The sequence below is a fragment of the Hemicordylus capensis genome, chromosome 4 (assembly GCF_027244095.1).
Source record: "Hemicordylus capensis ecotype Gifberg chromosome 4, rHemCap1.1.pri, whole genome shotgun sequence".
NCBI lineage: Eukaryota > Metazoa > Chordata > Lepidosauria > Squamata > Cordylidae > Hemicordylus > Hemicordylus capensis.
The window spans coordinates 191,499,076-191,519,622 of record NC_069660.1 but is presented as its reverse complement, the minus strand read 5'-3'; the positions used below and the strand labels follow the sequence as shown (position 1 = coordinate 191,519,622).

General features: G+C 42.2%; 1 protein-coding gene across 7 annotated transcripts in view; it reads left to right on the top strand.

Annotated features, from left to right (window-relative positions):
• CDH18 (cadherin 18) overlaps positions 1-20,547 on the top strand; it is an 896,981-nt gene that overhangs the window by 284,016 nt on the left and 592,418 nt on the right. For all 7 annotated transcript variants that reach the window (XM_053243963.1, XM_053243962.1, XM_053243957.1 and 4 more), the window contains one exon: positions 14,113-14,184. The gene's annotated coding sequence lies outside the window, so the exon portion shown is untranslated. The remainder of the gene's footprint in view (positions 1-14,112; positions 14,185-20,547) is intronic.

Here is a 20,547-nt window from a genome sequence, read left to right as displayed (position 1 = left end):
AGACCATGAGTGATATAGTGTTGAACTTGGAGAAGGACTGGGAAGTATTGCCAGCACTGCTATTCTGAAGGCTACCAGAAGCTTCTCTGCTTATGTCTGGGAATACAGGCTTGTAAGCTCAGGAGTTCCATGGGATCGTGGGCTCCCTTTTTGTTGGCATATTGGGTTGTGACTCTGGGCCAGTCACTTCTCTCTCAGCCTAGCCTGCTTCACAGGGTTGTTGTGAAAGAGAAATTTAAGTATGTAGTACACTGCTCTGGGCTCCTTGGAGGAAGAGCGGGATGTAAATGTAGTAATAATAATAATATTGGGGACAGGCCACTTAGCAGGCAGTGGGACAATCACCCTCAGATTAAACAGCTGCTAAGCAAATTAAAAAGGGATTCGCCTCATGCCTTTCCGTATATTAGGGAATGTCTAAGCGGACCCAAGTTAGCTTGCAAGTTGACTTCATTTTCAAGGTCTTTCTGTCCGAAGATTGACTCTTTCCTTCCTCTCCTCTGCAGTTGCCTCAAACAAGCTAATGCTAATCACCTCAGCAGGAAAAGTCAGACAAGGCATTGTGAATGCAACTCCCTTCCCATCTCAAAAGTGCTGAGTGAGGAATATGAATTCAGGTGTTCTCATTTAAAATACTGATTGGTTTACTAGGTCCTTCCGACCTAACAGACACCATCCTTGCACATCCATTTAGTCCATTTACATTGATTGTTCTTGGTTATTCATGCGATTGTGTTTTACTCAAGCACAGCAAACAAAGACAATGAATCCTTTTGAGATCCACCGGAATTTCCCTCCTCAGGAAGAAGGAACGGCCAGTATTTTACCTCAGGGCCCATTTGGGGCTATAATTGGCCCTGGTTTCTTGAACCAGTGTGCTTCATTTGGTTTCTATACCGTGGAGTCACCCACTGTATGGGCGATAGATTTGACATCCACCATAACACTAGGCCATGTCTTGCTCTTTGCTCCATTCATGCTTCCAGCCTCCAGATCAGCCTTCCTCACTAGTCGGATATACCCAGCTCACTTCGCTGCCTTTCTGCATGAAAACAGACACCTTTCTGCATGAAATCTGCATGAAAATACACCTTTTGGATTTGCCCCTGCTGCCTAACCCACCCCCCCGAGCTGTTTTGGGTTCTCTGCTGCCACCTGGTTCCATACCTGAGGAAAGTGGTCTTTCAGTTGCATCTGAGCCATGAGGGTCCACTCACCACTAAACAGAAGCATGAGATTGTATGATAATAACTGTGCCCCTATCCTTGCTCTCCCTATCCTTGCTCTTTCTTAAACCCCAAACCCTGTTTCTACTACAGTTTCCTTTTCTCTAGCCAGCCTAGAAGTAATTTAATTCAGACGCCCAGCTAAAATGCCTCTTTGCAAGTATCTGGTTAATCTTTGCAATGTATTGTCAGTAGTAATATTGCTTTAACCAACTCTCTTATTCTGCTGTGCCCCTGAACCCCAAATAAAACCTTACTTTATCTGGAACTTCAATCTCTCTGTCAGTTCATTTCCCGGGGACAAAAACTTTGCACAAAAATTATTCTAACATGGGACTGCACCACCCTAGCTCGCTAATTCCCCACACAAAGCCCAAATGCATTTAGGAGTGTTTGCCAATCACCCCGGAGCAGTTCCGTTAACAGAAGATCTGGATCTATATCCCTGGGTCCATATCTCTGTTCTGCCATGAAGCAAGTACAAGTCATTCTTCTCAGTCTAACCTACCTTACAGCACAGTTATGAGGATATAAGAGGAAAACCCATGTGTGGCACCCTGAGGTTTTTGGAGGTAGGAGGTAAAAATAAGTGCAACACATACATATAAACCAGAGCATGGTCTGAAGGTACATGATGCACATCTGCTGCTGAAACTAAATAGGTTTAGCCCTGTTAGCTGTCTGGATAGGGAACTCTCTGGGAACTCTATGTAAGCTACCTTCAGAGGAAATGTGGGGTGTTGTCCTATCCTGGTTGCTCATGAGGCACAAGCCTGTCTGCAGGACCTTGGAGAGGCCTGAGGGAACAAGCTGACTCAGCACTACTCAGAGGCAGACTGAGCCCAGACCACTCCTCCTGAGTTCTGCATAGCTGTCTGCAGAAGAGAAGCCTTAAAGAGGCAACCCTCTGGAGTCTGGCAATCCTCCTTTCCTCTAACTGCTCCTGCTGAGCTTGTTTTCAGTGCTGGTGTGCAGACATCAGGAATTGTGATGGTGTGGAAGCGGCTCTGAGTGGGCTTGGATTTTGGAGGTTCTGCCCCAGGGAGCTTAGGTCCTGAGGGAGCTTTCTCAGGGGACCCCAGCCACATGGCTCTCCCAGTCTGGTCATGATCCAGTTCTGAGGCTAGTGCTGGTCCTACCTCCTCTGCATCTGATTTAGAGTCACAATTGTGAGCAGGAGCTGTGATCGCTATTCTGAGTCATTATTGTGAGTAAAGTCACTATTGTGAGCAGGAGCTGTGATTACTATTGTGAGTCACTATTGTGAGCAGAGTCACTATTGTGAGCAGGAGCTGAGCCATGACAGGTGTAAAGAAATTAATAAATAGATCATCAAGCTTCTTGTGAGGCTTACTTGTTCTTGCTATTCCTGTTAAATCATAGATGCCAGGTCAGTGAGAAGGTGACTTTCTTTTTTAATGGTTTATTTATTAAGAGCCCTGGCACAACAAAAGGTGAGAAAGTAACTGTTCTTTTTACTGAACAAAACTAGAGGAAATGATTTTTAATACAATGAAATAATTGAACTGTGGCTCTCACATTAATTAACTTATTGATGATATTGCTGCTGATCAACACTGAGGCTAAATTAGTCTCTAGGCATGTATAGGCAGTGGAATTCCTGAGAGGAAGTAGAGTTGGTTATCTATTTTCTCATTAAAAGTCTGGGATTCAGTGAGTTTGTATAGTTCTGATACATGACTTGCTGTGGCATCTTCAAAGCACTTCCCTCCCTGCCTCTGCAGGGGTAGAAGGAGGCCTGCTAGGCACAGTGGTTGTGAATGAAGCAACCAATGGAAGAAGGGGAGGAGGGGCCAAACCTGGAGATTGAAAAGGCTAAGACCAATTCTACAGGTAATATGCATACCATGCTTTGAGAATAGTATTCTTCACCTGTTAGAGAAGGGGCAGAAGCAAGACTGCCTCTAGGAGGCAGATGAAAACATCTTTTGCAATTCTCTGAATACCAGTCACCAAAGATGTGAAGGCACCTACATATTGATTAAAATAGGTAACTGATAAATAATCAAATCTTTCTCCTATTCCATAGGCTTAAACGTTGAATATGCATAGCATTTGTACTTGAAAGCTTTCCGTTCCTGCAACTAACTCACTCTCTCTCTCTCTCTGATACGTTCAAGCAAAGGTTATAATTCAAGTTAGCTTTGTGATTTCTGTCCAGGTCTTCAAATATATTATGCATAACAACTCACCACATACTGACTGACAAGCTATCCCCACATTGTTATAGAATGTTAGAACCATTTACATTAATAGAATATATCAGCCAAAATTTTGAGGCTGTACAAGAACTCTATGGGCCTGTGCAATGTTTAATAAGATAAAATCGCACAATGAAAAACACAGAACAAGTAAAATGATGCCTTCTTTCAGACCAACTAGTTTTTAAATTAAAATAAAATTAGAATTTTAATTAAATTAAATTAATTAAAATTAAATTAAATTAAATGCAAGTACATAGATTTTGATTCTAATAACGTATACAGGATTATTCACACTTAGTTGTCCAGAATATAGATAGACAGATATATAGACAGCTGATGAGTTATTTAGCTGAGTCTGCTGCTTTCCAGGACTGTTAATTAGATGGTAAGCTATTGGTCCTTGCTAAGAGAATTCAAGCTAGGCCAACCATCCAAAGACAAAGCTGAAAATATTGCATCTGGGAATATGATGACAACAAGAAAAATATATTAGCAATGGGTGAACTCTTCCAAGTTCGCTTCGAACAAACTTGGAAATGACCTGAGAGCTTTCTGAGCCAGTCTGAAGCATGGGTAAATGACAGTCTTCCCCTATTCAATGTAATGTAATGAAATTTATTTCTTTATTTATTTAAAATACGTATATCCCACCTCTCCTGAACAATACTGCTCAGGGTAGCTCACAAAGACAATAAAGCAGATAAAATAATGCAAAATTAATAAAATTCAGTTAAAAACTAGACTTAGTTAAAATCAGATTTACAGATTAAAAACTTAACTGGAACAAAGAATAAAACTAAAACACCTTGCTAAAAATACGGGGTTTCAATTATTTTTTAAAACCCCAAAGGGAGGAAGCATTGTAAAGCTCATTTAGGACATTCCAAAACAGACATTTTAAAACTTAGGGCATTCCAAAACTGAGGGGCCACAACTGAAAAGGCCCTGTCTCTAGTCTCTACCAACTGAATCTCAGTCATTGGAGAGGCCATGAGTAGAGCATGAGATGTAGGCCCCGGCAGAATCATGTGGGTGAATGTGGTCCCAACCCCCCCCCCCCCCGGCCCCAAGCCATGTAGGGCTATAAAGGTCAAAACCAACACTTTGAATCTCACCCAGAAACAAATCGGTAGCCAAAGAAGCTGCCACAGGATGGGCATAATACTCTTGAAGCTAATAATACTGATTACATTTTTTGCACCGATTGCAAGTTCCTTGATTCCATTGAATCGGAGCAAATTTAGATGCTGCAGAAGTAATAACTTTTTTTAAAAAACCAAAAATGGAGCCACAGAGTTCAATTACATTAAACAGGTAGCAAATTTAGACATTGCAGTGGCAAAAACAGAGGATGTGTTAGGCCAGCCTCCTACAGAGGATCCACCAAGGGATGACTTCCCCCACACAGTTTTTTGCCCCTGCAACCAGGGGCATAGCTATAATTGAGCAGAAGGGTTCAAAGAACACGGGACCCCAGCTCCTGAGGGCCCTCCAGCTCCATTCCTTCCTATTTTCTTCATTATCTCCCTCACTCTGAGGGGCCACCAGAGAGAGGGATGAACACGGGCACCCTCTTCCCTAGCTACGCCCGTGCCTGCAACATCTGAATTTGTTCCCTATTAAATGTAATAGAGGTCAGCATTGAATGTTACCCATGCCTTAGTCACGTCACAGCTGGATTACTGTAATGCACTCTACGTGGGGCTGCCCTTGAAGAATATTTGGAAACTGCAGCTTGTACAAAATGCAGCAGCTAGGGTTCTGTCTGGAGCTGTCCAGTGTGATCATATCACACCTATTTTGAAAGAGCTACACTGGTTACCAGTGTGTTTCTGGGTCCAATTCAAGTTGCTGGTTTTGACCATGAAAGCCCATAACAGTTCGGGCCTGGGATACTTGAGGGGCCGCCTGCTCCCAAGGGTTGCTGCCCACTTAACGAGATCATCTGAGGGGGCTCTGCTCTGGGTCCTGACAAAGAGGGAGGCTCGGTTGTCATGCACGTGGGACAGGGCCTTCTCTGTTGCTGCCCCCAGACTTTGGGATGCTTTCCCAGTGGTCATTCGCTCCTCGGACTCCATCACAGTTTTTAGAAAGCTTGTTAAATCTTGGCTTTTTATCCAGGCCTACGTGTAATAGAGCTCAGTAGCTCAATTTTTGGGCAACAAAAATGATAAGAGATATATTTGGATTGTATATCCCTATTCAGACATCTTTCTGAAAGGTGCCATACATAATTACAATACTAAAAACAAGTGTGAAAGTTAACCTGGCCAGTCACTCACCCTCCTCATCATGCAACTAACTCATGGTTGCAGCAGCATTGGTCTAAAGAGGCAAACGCTGTGGCCGTGATGATGGCTGCTTTCGTGATTGACAGCATAGGGTAATCCAGTCTTCCAGTAATGAAAGTGCCCACCATCATGGTTATAGCATTTCCCTCTTCAGACAAACATTGCTGTAACTGTGAGTGGCACAGTGTAAAGGAGTGAGTGATAAACTAGGGTGGGATTTCTGATCCACTTATGGTGTATAGATTCACACTTTAAAAAGTGTGTATAGCACTTTTAAAAAATATGTCCAAATAGGGCTTATGTGGCATTTTATTGTGAAGACGCTTACTGGTCTGCTTAATCAATTCTGAAGCCTCGGGATAAGTTCTAATGGACCCAGAATACAACCAAATTACAAGGCATTATCAGCCACTGTTAAGCACATACAAGTCCCTTTGATTTCAATGGAAATTCTTTGATCTCATGCTTAAATCAAAGAGACTTACTAGTGCTTAGATTTGGCAACTTGGCTGGATTCTGCCTCCAGTCTTTACATGTGTGTGCAAGTGTTTCTGAACTATCTGAAGACTATTTCCCAGATGGATTTTATCCATTGCATTGGCTTCTTCCTTGAATTTCCATTTTTATTGCAGGACCAGTTTTTTAAATGTGTAAAACGTGCATTTTTGAGATATCTGTGGGATTTGTAAAAAAGAGTGGGATGAAAATGCCCTTTCGCTGAACAAGATGCCCTTCAGCTTAAATACCCTACAGCAAGATTCAGAGGCCTATGTGATGAGTAAAGATTAAAGGCTATGAGGACTACCTTGAAAAAAAGACAAATATTACTTTCATTTTTCCAGAGGTCTCTTTGCAAAAGGAAAGCTCAAGTGGTAATTACCTCTTGGATCTCTTCCATATTTCCCAAAACTTAAGCAACAGTGTGTTTAAGATTAAGCCCTTGTCACTTTAAATGATTGTCCTTAGGAAACGTAGCCTCATCTGCATGCAAGTTTCTTCATATTAAATGTTTCTATATTTAATTTGCCTCCATCTACCACAATGAACCAATGAATCACATCATGATATCAAGAGAGCAAAGCGGGAAATTGGCACACATACCAATATTTCCTGTTGCTGATAGATTCTAGGATAGAGCAATCAATGTTCTCCCAAAATTATGCCTGGGGCATCAGATTTTTTTAAAATCTGGATTCAAATTGGAAGTATATATCTATACATTCATAAAGAATTAGTATTATGCATTATATTGAGGTGCACCAAGCTCAGGCATTGTGTACATTCAGGAGAATGGGGAAGACACACCTCTTTACCCTGGCCTTTGACTAGAGATGTATTGGTTCCTCCTCTCTCAGGCAATGTATTTTTTTTTTTAACTGTATTTTGGTTTTATGATGCTGAATTTTACTTATGTTTTATATTGGTTTTATTGTAACCTGTTCTGAGACCTTTGGGTATAGGGTGGGCTAGAAATGTAAAATAAACAAATATTTCTATCCAACCTGCCTTTTTCATGGAGCTCAAGGCGGCACCCACATGGGGTTACTAAATGGTTATCCATCCAGACACTGATTAGATCTACTTAGCTTTATCCAAGTGGCTGGTAATGTTCCTTTCAGACTGTGCCCTGGGTCCCAGTATGGGATATATGTGTGCATTTTCTCAATCAGCTGTCAGAACAATGGGACTGCAATAGCCCAGTTAATAGTGCCTCTCAGTATCTTCTTCTCCTTTTTGCCCATTCAGCCAGAACTTAAGGAAGGCACTGGGCTTTCTGAGTAATAATTATGGTTCTGGGATTCCCACCCATGTCAACTGTAGTACAGACTGGATGGGGGAATCCCAATGTATCCTTACAACCTTGGAATAATTTTGCTTACTACTTACTACTTTGGAATAGTCAATGTCCATATAGCTTAGTGGGGCGGGGTAATCCAGAATGGTACCTTAATTTTTCAAAGCACACTTCAGTCCCTCTTGTGCAATATGGCCTTTTATGGTCATCAGTTTACTTCTTGTTGTTGTTGTTGTTGTTGTTGTTATTCCCCCCAATTTTAGCCAAATCAGTTTATCCCTCTAGGCTTTCTAAAAACAATACCTAAACAATACCTTAAGTGAGGGGGATAGGCCTCTTCTGCCCTGTATAATTGGAGCAATGATGTAGTTGCAACTTCTATGTGTGTGTTTGTTGTGTTGCTCTGGTAATTTATGTAATGTGTGAGAGAGGCAAATGATGTGGTTCCTCCCCAGTCTGGGTCTGTCTTGCTAGACAAATAGCTCAAGAAATCTGGAGCTGGCTGTCCTCAGCAGTATTAAGCAAAATCACCACCAGGCTTCTCTGTTCTGCTCTTCCCTTGGGCTAGGAGAAACCATGCATTTAAAAGCCCTGTCAGGTTGCTGTAAAGAGTCCACTTAACAAATGTGTTGCCTTACTAGTACCAGTACAGGGAGCCTGAATCAGTAGTTAAGGTTCAACAGTCAACACTGTGTAAAGCGAAGTTTCAAAAAAGTTTAACAAGGAAAGTTATTCTCCTTATGCAAAAGAAGTGTCAACTGCATTCCCTGCTTGCATTTGCATTCTTTGTATATTACAAAAAGTCTGAAGTTAAATTCTTGGTGGTTAAGGAAAGGACCAAGTACTACTTTCTTTTCCTCACTAAAGATAAGTTTTTTTGCAGTCAGCACCGCTGTAGTGGAGCCCAGGCGTGTAACTATAATAGGGCAAGGGGAGACAGTTGTCCGGGGGCCCAATGCCTTAGGGGGCCCCCCCGAGGCAAGTCACATGACTGACTCCCCCAGCCACACTCCCGCCCGGGTTTCCTTCAGTTGTATTCATCCTCCAAAATTGATGTGAGAGTTGAGACCTGGAGCTACCAGAACAACATGTCTTTTTCTAGTGCCATTAAATGACTTGCATTGTCCACAGTTTACAAAACCCTTTTAAAAATAATGTAGGGGCCCATTTTTAAATCTTGTCTCTGAGCCCACTCCAACCTTGCTACGCCCCTAGTGGAGCCAGAACTTGGTGGGTCACCAGCTCAGCACTTCTCCTGCTGCTGGGTTGCTGCCAGGTCACCCCACCCCCCACCCATGCTGCCCGCACCTCATTCGCTCTATTTTTTTGAACTGCAGAAGCAGTGCATGATTTTGTCAAGGATGCGGCTGCCTTCCCCCGCCATCCGCTGCTGTGCCGGGTCCAGTGAACACTTCAGCCTGGCCCTGCCTGGCAAGCCAGTGTTCCCTGCCAGCTCAGCCTCACCCTCACTGCTCAGATGGCCTCTGCACATTTGAATCCACCAGGGCTCGCTCTGAAGCTCAGCCACTTCACCCACCCTTCAAAAGCTGAGCCCCTTCCCGCCTGACCTGTTATCGTGTGAGAGGGGGGAGGAGCAAAAGAAACAGAATAGGCTCGGATGGAACAGGGTGCTTGGGGGTTGGTGTTGCAGGCCCATCCCTGTGATGGAGCAGTGGGGGGGGGGGTTTCAAGTGAGTGACTGAGGTGTGTGAGAGGAGTCGGGGGGGGGGCTAGTAACTTGCCGTGAGGTGAAAAAGACTATCTTTAGGATAGCTTTTTGGCAGTTCATGGGTGTTTGCTTTGTCAGGAAGGTAAGGATAAACTGGCTTCCATGTTTAATAAATTCAGCATGTGCTTTGGAGGTGTACAAGCAAAAGGGGTTAATGACCTTACATCTTCGTTGGGTGGGGAACTGGTGTTTGGTTTGTGCCCATGGCTTACTCTCTGTATGAGAGATAGTGAATATCCCAGTTGCTTGACATGTGCATCTGCTGAGATGGAGCATAGGAAGCGGCCATAGACTGAGTCAGACCATTGGTCCATCTAGCTCAGTAGTGTCTACACAGACTGGAAGCAACTTCTTCAAGGCTGCAGACAGGAGTCTCTCCCAGCCCTATCTGGAGATGCCAGGGAGGGAACTTGGAACCTTCTGCATACAAGCATGCAGATGCTCTTCCTGGAGCAGTCCCATCCCCTAAGGAGAATGTTTTACAGCACTCACAAGTAGACTCCCATTAAAATGTAAACCAGGGTGGACTCTGCTTAGCAAAGGGGAGAATTCATGCTTGCTACCACATGCTGAATTTTCAGTGTAGAAGATGGCTCATCTAGCAGATCCTGGTTAACTTTGTGAACTCCCCTGAACGTGACTTGCAGTACATACACAAGATGGTTTACAACATTTGTCAGTGTCCTCCCGTATTCCCAATTCTACTTTTCATTGCATTCTTATATATTATTAAAAGTATTTTGATACTACTTTTGTGGTTCAAAAGAAATTTCCCCAAGCAGTTTATTTAGAAAAAGGAATAAGATGCTTCAGTTCCCTTTCCCCAAAGGGCTCGCAGTTTCAAAAGAAACACAAGGTAAGCAACAGCAACAGCCACTGGAGAAATACTGTGCTGTGGACAGAGCCAAAAGGAAGTGGGGAATTTGCTCTAAGTTAAAGTTTGTAAAAATCAAGGGAACCATCTTCCAACCATGTTGATTGAACTACCAATATAAGAAGTGTGCGTTCTGCAGTCATTACTGGTGGTGATAATCCTATGTATTTTGAACTAAAAAGTGATGATTGAAGATCAGAATGATTTAAACAAGCACAGTGTTTTACAGGGAGATTAGAGTTGGAGCAAAGATTATATCAGCACCACTTGGGATTTTCAAGTCCTACCATAATAGGATTGTGATTTCAAATACCTATGCAAAATACATATTGGGTTTTTCAGTTCTTAAAAAGTTTGGGAGTTCTCTTGCACAAGCTCCGTTGAAATAAAATTGACCTACTCAAGTGCATGAGGATTCACTTCATTTTATTGGGGCATGCTCGGGATAACTTCTCAGTGAATTGTGCTGTGGGACAGCAATTCTATGTACATGTGTTCCTTGGAAATATAAGCTCTACTGAACCTAGTAAGCCTTATTCATGAGGAACATTCATATAGATTGGGCTGTAATCCTAAAAGTACTCACCTGAAAGTATGTTCAATAGATAGAAATAGAACCAACTTCTCAGGAAATCTTGTTAGGATTTTTCAAATATAAATTCCAAATTCCACCATCTTTTCCTCAAAATATTAATGATTGGTGCTAATATAGTCCAGTGTACTTTAAACAGGTTTCTTTTAAAAGTTTTTTCCCCCCGACAGCTTGCATGTTTGTACCCCAAACAATGAAACTGCATTTTAAAATACAAATAATATAAAATGGTCATTTGCTGGGTGTTTTCCGCATTGGGGTGTGGCTATGGGGTAAGTGTGGCTATGTGGGCTGGCATGGTGAGTGGCTGCATTTCTGAATTTGTGACTACACCACTGGCAGTCAAGAAACTGATGAAAGGCATTTTTTGTTTATTTAGTGCTCTCCTTGCCCTTATTTTATTGTGTTGTGGCAAGAAATGGAGTGTGTGTGTGTGTGTGTGTGTGTGTGTGTGTGTGTGTGTGATATTTCTTGGTGATTTCTGTGATGAGCTATGTGTCTGGCCTTGAGATTAATTTGTGCTTCACTCACTGCTCTGATCCACTCTGCAGTCTGCATTGCAAGGTGTACTCAGTCAACTGTGGCTGAAGTTGCTCTAGTTGAGCTTATGGCTATGCTTGTTGCTAAAGGTGCTGATGTGACAACTGTTGCAATGCTAGAAATGCAAGGAGTCATAATTGTGTGTGAGAGAGCAACTTGTGCCAATGATATTACTGCAGCACAGGGACTGCAGTGGATGCTGGGTCAGTGATTATTTTTTGGCCATTTTTGGACTGTCTTTGAAATGAGTGTTTTTTTGTTGGGAGGGACAGATTCCTTTTTACTGTGTGCTTCTGCAGTGTGTTTCAAGGCAGTGTTGCAAAATTGTGCATTCTGCTTGTTCCAGCCATAGGGAGCAATGGGGAACTCTAAATACCCAATTTGTTCCCATGGGTAGTGGGGACTACCCATGGGGTAGGGACATTAAAGTGGGCTGGGTGGCCAGGCATAATGGGTGCTAACTACCACCCAAACCACAAAAGAAATGGGCAAGTGGGTTATTTTAAACAAATCTTTAACCTTTCCCCAAAACCCCTTTAGGATCCTATGGGGGTTTGGGGGAAAATGTTAAGAATTTGTTAAAAATTGCACACTTTCCCATTTCTTTTGTGGCTTGGGTGGTAGTTAGCATCCATCATGCCCTACCAACTAACCCACTTTGGTGTTCCTAGAAGCTTCCCATGGAGAACAATGGGGTGTTTTGGGTGTTCCATTGTTCCCTGTGGCCGAAACACTAGAAACATTTCAGGTTTCAAGCATTTTGCATTTTGTTTCGAGTTCTAAATGAAATGCAAAATCAGTTTTGTGGACAATCCTTATGTGCCTTGGCTGCTTAGCTGTTACTGCTTCTGTCTGACAGTAATATTCTCCATGTTGCTTCATTTCCCCTCAGAATTAGGCTTCAGTGCTCCTGTTTGGTTTTTACCACCTTCCAACCTTGTACCTCATAAACCTCATAAGGGGTAAGGAGGGCCTCAGGACCTTTAACAGTTGTATGACAGGCAGTTATTCAACAGGGGCAACTTTGCCTAGCATATGAGGATGCATGCAGCACGTGTCAGTATTCTGCCTGTGCTTCAGCTGCTTGGCAGCCAGAACTTCAACAGATGCAGTTCCTATCTGCACAAGCTGGAGGAAACTCTACCAGCCAACTTTCTGCCTGTCATTTAGCTGTTAGACCCAGAAACCAGGCATGGTGGAAGTAATAATAATAATACATCAACTATAACAATTACCATGCCTCTGAAGATTAACAATAAAGAACAAAATCTAGCTCCTCCACTGTCAGTATTTTATACCAGATGCCTAGTACATTGACACAATCTCAGTTAGAGAGCAACAAAGAATCCTTCTAAATTTAAAAAATAAGAAACACAATTCTATTCATGCAATAGCATGTTCATCCCTGTGGTATCCACCCTTGTGGCAAACATATCAGCCATGTCTCTAGAGAGTAAATTGTTCCATCAAGTCAATTTCGATTCCTGGTGCCCACAGAGCCCTGTGGTTTTCTTTTGGTAGAATACAGGAGGGGCTTACCATTGCCTCCTCCCGAACAGTATGAGATGATGCCTTTCAGCATCTTCCTACATCACTACTGCCCGATATAGATGTTTCCCATAGTCTGGGAAACATTTCAGTGGGGTTTTGAACCAGCATCCTTCTGCTTGTTAGTCAAGCATTTTCCCGCTGTGCCATTAGGTGGCTGTGCTGAGATAATAGCACTCACCATATACTAAATTCTTCTTAAACATTGCTGTATCACTAATCCTCAGCTTTTGCTGTTGCCACCACCTGCTCAGTTAGTGGATTGGGGCATGGAGGGCCTAGCCAAATTGTGTTTCCATGGTTATGGTTTTGTAGGCAAGTACAAAATCTCAGACTGGACATCAGGACCCATGACCCCATGGCATCAACATAACATGCCATTGAATTTTCCTGCTTTTTAGAGCTCATTTGGAGCTGCCACACCCATTACCATTCCTGTAAACCAAAGGTTTTTTGCTTTAATTGAATATTTTTTTAAACTTCACGAGGCTCTATAGATAAATAGAAGACATCTTCAGAACCAGAAGAAGCCTGTTTGGGCCACTCCAAAGATGAGGAAAGAGTTTGCTATAATGGGTCATCTATTGGATTTGGATGTTGGCGACCCAGATTCAAATCTCTGCTTAGCCATGAACCTTCATGGATGACTTTGGACCAGTCATCCTGCAGCCTAATCTGAGTCACAAGATGGTTTAGGGGATGGGGCAATAGCTCAGCATGCAGGAGTCCCAGATTCAATCCCTGGCATCTCCAGGTAGGGCTGGGAAAGACTCCTGCCTGAAACTTTGGAGAGCTGCTGCCAGTCAGTGTAGACAATACTGAGCTAGATGGACCAATGATCTGACCTAGATTGATGGACCAATGATATGACCTGAGCTAGATGGACCAATGATAAAGCAGCTTCTTATGTTCCTGTGTTCCAGATCTGATGGCATAAATTCATTCTTTCACAGAGGAAGAAGAGTGAGATTCAATAATAAAATATTTTGGTATTTGAACAAGTAATTTTTGACCGGTAGAATGGCAAAGCAAACATTTGGGTCAACCCAGTCTTCGACATATGATCCTACCAAAGGGCTGTTTTAAGTATTATTGAGATAATGTGCATAAAGTATTTTGAACACTTGATATGTGCAATATATAGCAGTGAACTATTGTTTTTTCAGAGAAGTGTAGTATTTGTTGTAATTAAATTGGTTTTTTGCTGGATAATCACAAATGAGTAGTATCACTATTTCAGACATGGATGGAGATTTCATGTAAACTAAATCTTTTCTGTTTCTTTCTTTCAGGATAAAAGATTCAAAGAGAAGATATTTCAGAACAGTGGGAGCTATTTTAAAATGTACGGCTGCATTCAAAAGGTATATTTTTTGTGTATTTTTCCAATGTTGCTATTAATTATATATAAGAAATGTCAGAATTCTTGTCACATGGTTGCCCTTTTTTAGAGGAACTGGCTTTTAAGACTGAGATTGCTGTGCAATACAACAAAAATGCTATTTTCATTATTTATCTTACCACTTGTTCATCTTCATAAATATTAATAGTTTTCTAGATGTCATTTGAACATACCATGGGAAAGAGATTTTTTTTTTTGATACTTGAAGATCTCATTGGTTTTTCTAAAGTGGCCAAAAATTATGGAGAAAATGAGCTGTATGTCTAGGTAGAGCTGCTATTGCTTGCTGTAAGAAAGTAGCATTTCTTCTAAATGTCAAGCAAAAGATTTTACCAGCATGAGCACATATTTAATTTTAATGCAACTTTCATAGAAGAGGAAGTTCACAAATCTAAATGGTTACACAGATAACCAGGCCTGCACAACTTCAGTCCTGCAAGGCTAAACAAAGCGCACCACCATATACTGTGACCTACCAAGTACTTGACAATCCCAGACAGGCAGTAAAAAAAAGGAGGTTTAGCAAGCCCCTGGTGCATCAGAGCTGCAGAATTCCACACAGCCAGCCACAATGCCCAAAAATAGGGCTTGATGACTAGTACATAGTGTGCATGTTTCTCATAAGTGTCTTGAAGCCTGTATCTCCCCCTTTCTTTAATTTGTTTGGCTGGAGGGCCATTTGGGGTGGAGTGGGTCAAGGAACAGCCCTTCAGGGTTTCAGCAGCCCGGAGGGCTGAGAAGGGTCCCCACTCAGGGGGGTGACTCACCAGCCCAGAGCTTTGGTGGCTTGGGTTTGGTGTGGGTCGGGCCACTCCCTCTTCGGCGAGGTGAAGTCTCATGGTGAGAGGAGGTCAGGACATGGTGCCTGACTGAATCAGTACCCGGTCCTTCGCCCTGGTGTGGAATGGCCTTCACTAGGAGGTGGCCACCACACGGGAGGAGTACCCGCACTCTGCTTAGTTAGGGACCTCATTGCAAGTTTGTTATCCACTGTACATTACTAAAGTGGCCCTAATTTACTCCAAGTGTGTCCTGTCTTCATTGAGGCCTGGAGGTGTAATGCACCCATTCTACACTTGACTATGTCCATGTTGGTGCATCACATGTTGTGCAGGCCTGTGATACAAAATACTTCTGTGGTTCTTTAATGTGGTATGTCATTATGGTTCTTCTTAATTGGCTTTCTGTTTCTTCTCTGCAAGCCAATGGCCAAGCTAATTTTCCTTTTTCTCCATCAGTGTTTTCTCTAATTTTTTTCATCTGTGTGTGGAATGAGTTTTGTTCTGGGCGACAGTATCAAGGCAGTGTGTGCACATGTGCATTCAGAGTGGGGCCTTCCTGATTCAACCTGAGTGGGATCTAAAATTAAATGAGTGCATGAAAAAACTTGTGAGTGCATGCATGTGTGCGCACACACACACCTTAGAGGGAACACTGCTCCCCACCCACTCACAAATTTTATTTTTTTAAATAGCCAAGCAACTCTGGTATCTGGCAGAGCATAGCATGGACCAGTGGCAGAGTCCAGCAGACAGTGCTGGACACAGCTTTCTCTTTTCTCCTGTGGCTGACTTTGGCAGGTGCCTTGGGCTGTCTGCAGTTGGGTTCTAGTGTGTGGTAGAGGATGTCCATATGAGAGCAAACCCCACAGCTGTCACTGCCCCATAGCTCTGCCAACAGTCTTCATTACTTTTCCAAGTGTTTTGCTCTCCTGTCTTTCTTGACTTAACAGAGCCTGCAAATTGGGGCAGTGAAGGTAAATAGGTACTTCAGAAACTGCATGATGGGACTCAGTTCAATGATTTGTCACCTGAATATATATGCATGAGCTACCGTATCTCTCAGTGGAAACACTGTTGCCTTTTACTGTAATAATAATTTTCAAAAACTATTTCCCTTTTCCTTGTTTGTTGGCAAGTTTAGTCCTGTATTGTCTCTCATTACAAGCTACTTTGGAGACTACTGCAAGAGTAACTGCGGATATTACAATCCCAGGAGGCCAGCAGAATGCATGCTGATGGTGAGATTTGGCTGATAGTACAGGATTGTAGTGTTCAAATAGGGAGGTGGCATGGGGACTTTGTGCCAGCTGTTTACTTGCCAAGTTTCTCAAGCATCTTGAAATGAGACCTGGGATCTCCAGTGCTGAAAATGCAAGAGAAGTCAACCAATGAGAAAGAAATGCACATATGCTGTAAAACAAATTGATTGTGACACTGAAATATACTCCTGTCATCCATTTCAGGGTTAGTCTGAACCAGCTGTTCAACCCAAGAGAGAATGCAAAAATTAACTGAGTTTACATCTAGTCCAGAATTGCAAATACAATTACTTGTTACAAACTGTTCCTGTGGCTTTAAAAATAGCTTGATATGGAAAGAAAACCCAACAAACAAACCCCCACAAGTTTTCCCACTTAGTTTCATGATTTATAACTAGTAAATTTCTGTATGCCAGGCTGTATGTACATATTTCTGTACGTACAGGCACAACAGCAGGGCCAGTAAAAATGCTGGCTACCTTATTTGCAATTATGACATAATCCCTTTGGAACAGTCCCTTTCATGATATCCACTGGACTCGCTCCGTAAGAAACAAGTTACATCTTTCCTATTCCACAAGGCCTTTCAGAAATAGGAGGTTTCATGACTTCATGGGTCTACTTCTAGTTCCAGTTTTATTCAGTATTGATCAGTTGTTTTATTGTGTCACATTTAATATTTTGCTCTTTTTAAATTGTTGGTACTCTTTGGCTGTATTTTATTATTGTTTTAAGCCACTTTAGGGGACTATGAATAGCAAAGTGGAATACATAAATGAATATAAGCATTAACAAGTTTTTCCAGAAGGGATAGAAGTTCACCCCTGATACTAAAGGGTGCTATCCTAATATTCTGCTTTGACTTAAACTGTTCCTCATGGAAGACTCTTAATTGGGCCTCTTCATTCATGTTCTTTCTGCTCTTGCTTTCATTTGGTTCCATTTCACAATTACATGGTGGAAACCCCAGTGTATGCTCAACAATGAGCTGCAGCAGTCATGGTTCCCTGGTAAGTGAACCTATAATTTTGTCTATGAGCAATTCTGAGGCTCAAGAAGTTATACTCCTTCCCTCGAAGCACGTTTCCCAACAGTCCACCTCCCTTCTCCTCCACCATTGTCTCATCAGTCCCCCAGGGTGAGCAGGGCCAGCAGCAGAGGGGTGTTTTGGAGGGAAGGAGGGCAACTGCCTGAGCCTCAGAATTGCTCAGAAAATTAGCCAAGTTCTCCCCTGATTTTGCAGGGAAGAAAGCACAGAACATTCAAGCAGTTCTGAGGCTAGCAGGAAATTGATCACCCATGACTAATAATGGAACCTGTCCTGATTAGGTATAGATCATGCAAAGTCTAGATAGTCAGGAAGGATTCTAAAAGCTCAAAAGCTTTCCTTGTGGGGCAAATAGCAACTGCAGAGATGGACCCACCCAGACCAGCAATAGAGCAGGGGCAAAGATTAATGCCTTCCAAGCTAGGTTCCTTATCTGGATTATGTTCCTGCCCCCAATGGCTCTTGTATGGGGAAGAAAACAACCAAGTATGTCTGCTCAGATGATGCACTTACTTGAATGCGTTCCTGAGTTAAACATACATGCATAATGTATGTGGTGAGGGTGATGCAGGTAAACTTCTCCAAGTGGAGGAGGGTGTTGGGACCAGGAAGGGGTCATCTCTCTTGTGAGGTGAGCCTTTCTGAGATCCTAAAACTGTTTTCCAAGATCAAACTTGTAGAATTTCACAGACATCACTAACCATCATTAACCATGCAGAAGAGTGAATTTTCAAAAAGAAAAGCTGTAGCTGCCAAAAATTCATTCTTCTACATTTGTATGAAAGGTACAAATACCCTTTCTTCTTTGCTTTTACCAGTAATCTGCTGTGTTCATTTCAGGAGAGGGAGACAAAATTAGCACAGCATGAGGACCTTGTCAATTTGTGAGATAACTGTAGTCAGCATCCTGTGTTTTTTAAAAGAACAATTAGCATCAGCATCTTCAAAGATCAAGGAAGTAGTTCTGGAGGAGGAGGGGTTAACCCTCCTCCCTCTGATTGTCTAATCTAATTTGATCTACAGGTGGGGGGGAGGTGATGGCGATGACACAGGTAGGAATGACTAAAAATCAAAAACAAAAACCCTGATACACAATAGGAAGTCCTTATCATGGATCTCCCATGTTATGTCTGGTTTGGTTCAATCTCTGGGCCAATCTATAACTTTAATAGAGTCAAGCCTGTGAGTGCAACAACTAGCATTTGGCAACAGTATGGTGCTGTTCAAAGCAATACCTAAGCAATACCAATAACTATGCACTAGGAGCTGTCAGCATTGAGGTAGTTTGGAAAGGGATATAAAGAAAACTTCAGCACAGTACTGGCAAACACCTGCTATATTCAAGCTATACATGAAGAGTGGAGCATTTCAAAAATCAAATCCAGCAGTTCTCAATTCAGAGAGCACCGTTTCTAGTCAAAGGCATAAATAAAAAGATGAAACTCAAAATCTTAACATATACGCTAGAAAAGAAACCTTACTATTTCTCCACTTTGGGGTGAATTTGTTCCCCTGCCATTTGGAGCTCTTATAAAGAATTCTGATTCAAAGTAAACAAAAATAATGATTTTGATACAAAGTTTTTAAGGAGATACTTTTCCCCGCACAGTGGGAAAAGTTTTGTTGCAAAGGTACCAGCTTTCAGTTTGGTATATCAAAGACAGCAGTATTCACATAACTACTACACTAACTGAACACAAACAAAAATTGTGAGGAGACATTGGAAGAGCATATCTATGGGTCTCTAAATTCCTCAATAATTGTGAATGGGTCAGAACTGCTGCCATTTTGACTCACTGTTCATCAAGACTATCATCCCTTGCCAGAAATAGTTGCCTCCCAGATGCCTCCTTTGGTTCCCAGGTGATGAATGCATGTGGCATCCCATTTCCCCCTCAATCATCCATGAAGTAAGGTCCTTGTCAAACTGAGGCTCATGGATTGTGTTTGAGCTTCCCAGCCACAATGAGTTTCAAAAATCACAGAGATGAGACAGTTTGCTGCTGAGAAAATCCAAGTGCTAAAAATATAGTAATAACCTAAGTGTTAAGCTCTTACTTAACCTCTTTGATGGGATCCCCAAACCTGTTACCTGAGGCAGGCCATCTCACCTCACCTCACCCTGCCTGATGTTAGAGATGGCTATCATAGCATGATCCATTTCTTCCACACCTACAGATCTGCGTCTTCATCCTGGGAGAGGATTCCCAAGAGGGCAAAATGGAACTCCTCCTCCTCTACAGCTCTCCTCCAGGTGTGCATAGTATTGATACACCAAACATAAAATCACTCTTTAGAATGGGAGGCCCATTGTTGTTCCCTTGGTACAACCCAGCAGACCCTCTTTTTCTGCATGAAAAGTTGCTTGTGGCTCTGGTCCACAAGTCAGTTGTGCTCAGAGCTTCCTTCCAATCCAGAGCCTGCTGGAATGCATGATGGGAATAGTTGGATACATCAGACTATATGAATACTGTGCACATACAGTGGAGCACTGGCACAGGAGAAGGAATTACAAGGTTCCATTTTGTCCCCTAGGGAATCCTCTCTCATGTTCTTAGGTGAAGTGGCTGAGGAAATTGGGTTGTGTTGGACCCTTCATCAGACTGAGTTAAACATGGATGTCACCATGCTTTGTTTTCACAACATAATTAAGGGATTAGAGATAATGATGAAATTTATCATCAACATCATCATTATGCCACATTTTGCCTTCTCCACAAAGGAGACAGCTTCCTATCTAAAAACAGAGAGATTCCTATCTAAAAACAGAAAGAAGGGAGACAGTGATGGTGTTCTCAGGTGCAAAAAATACAAGCTACCTGTAGCCAAAAATTGGTGGGACCATAAAATTGAAAAAGCTGTAGAAAATGAAGATGCAAAAATATTATGGGACTTCTAACTACAAACAGACAAACATCTGCCACACAATACACCAGATATAACTGTAGTCAAGAAGAAAGAAAAATAAGTTAAAATAATCAACATAGCAATACCAGGGGATTGCAGAATAGAAAAAAAAGAAATAGAAAAAATCAAAAAATACAAAGATCTACAAATTGAAATTGAAAGGCTGTGGCAGAAAAAGACCCAAATAATCCCAGTGGTAATTGGCGCCCTGGATGCAGTTCCAAAAGACCTTGAAGAGCACCTCAACACCATAGGGGGCACAGAAATCACCATCAGCCAATTACAAAAAGCAGCTTTACTGGGAAAAGCCTATATTCTGCGATGGTATC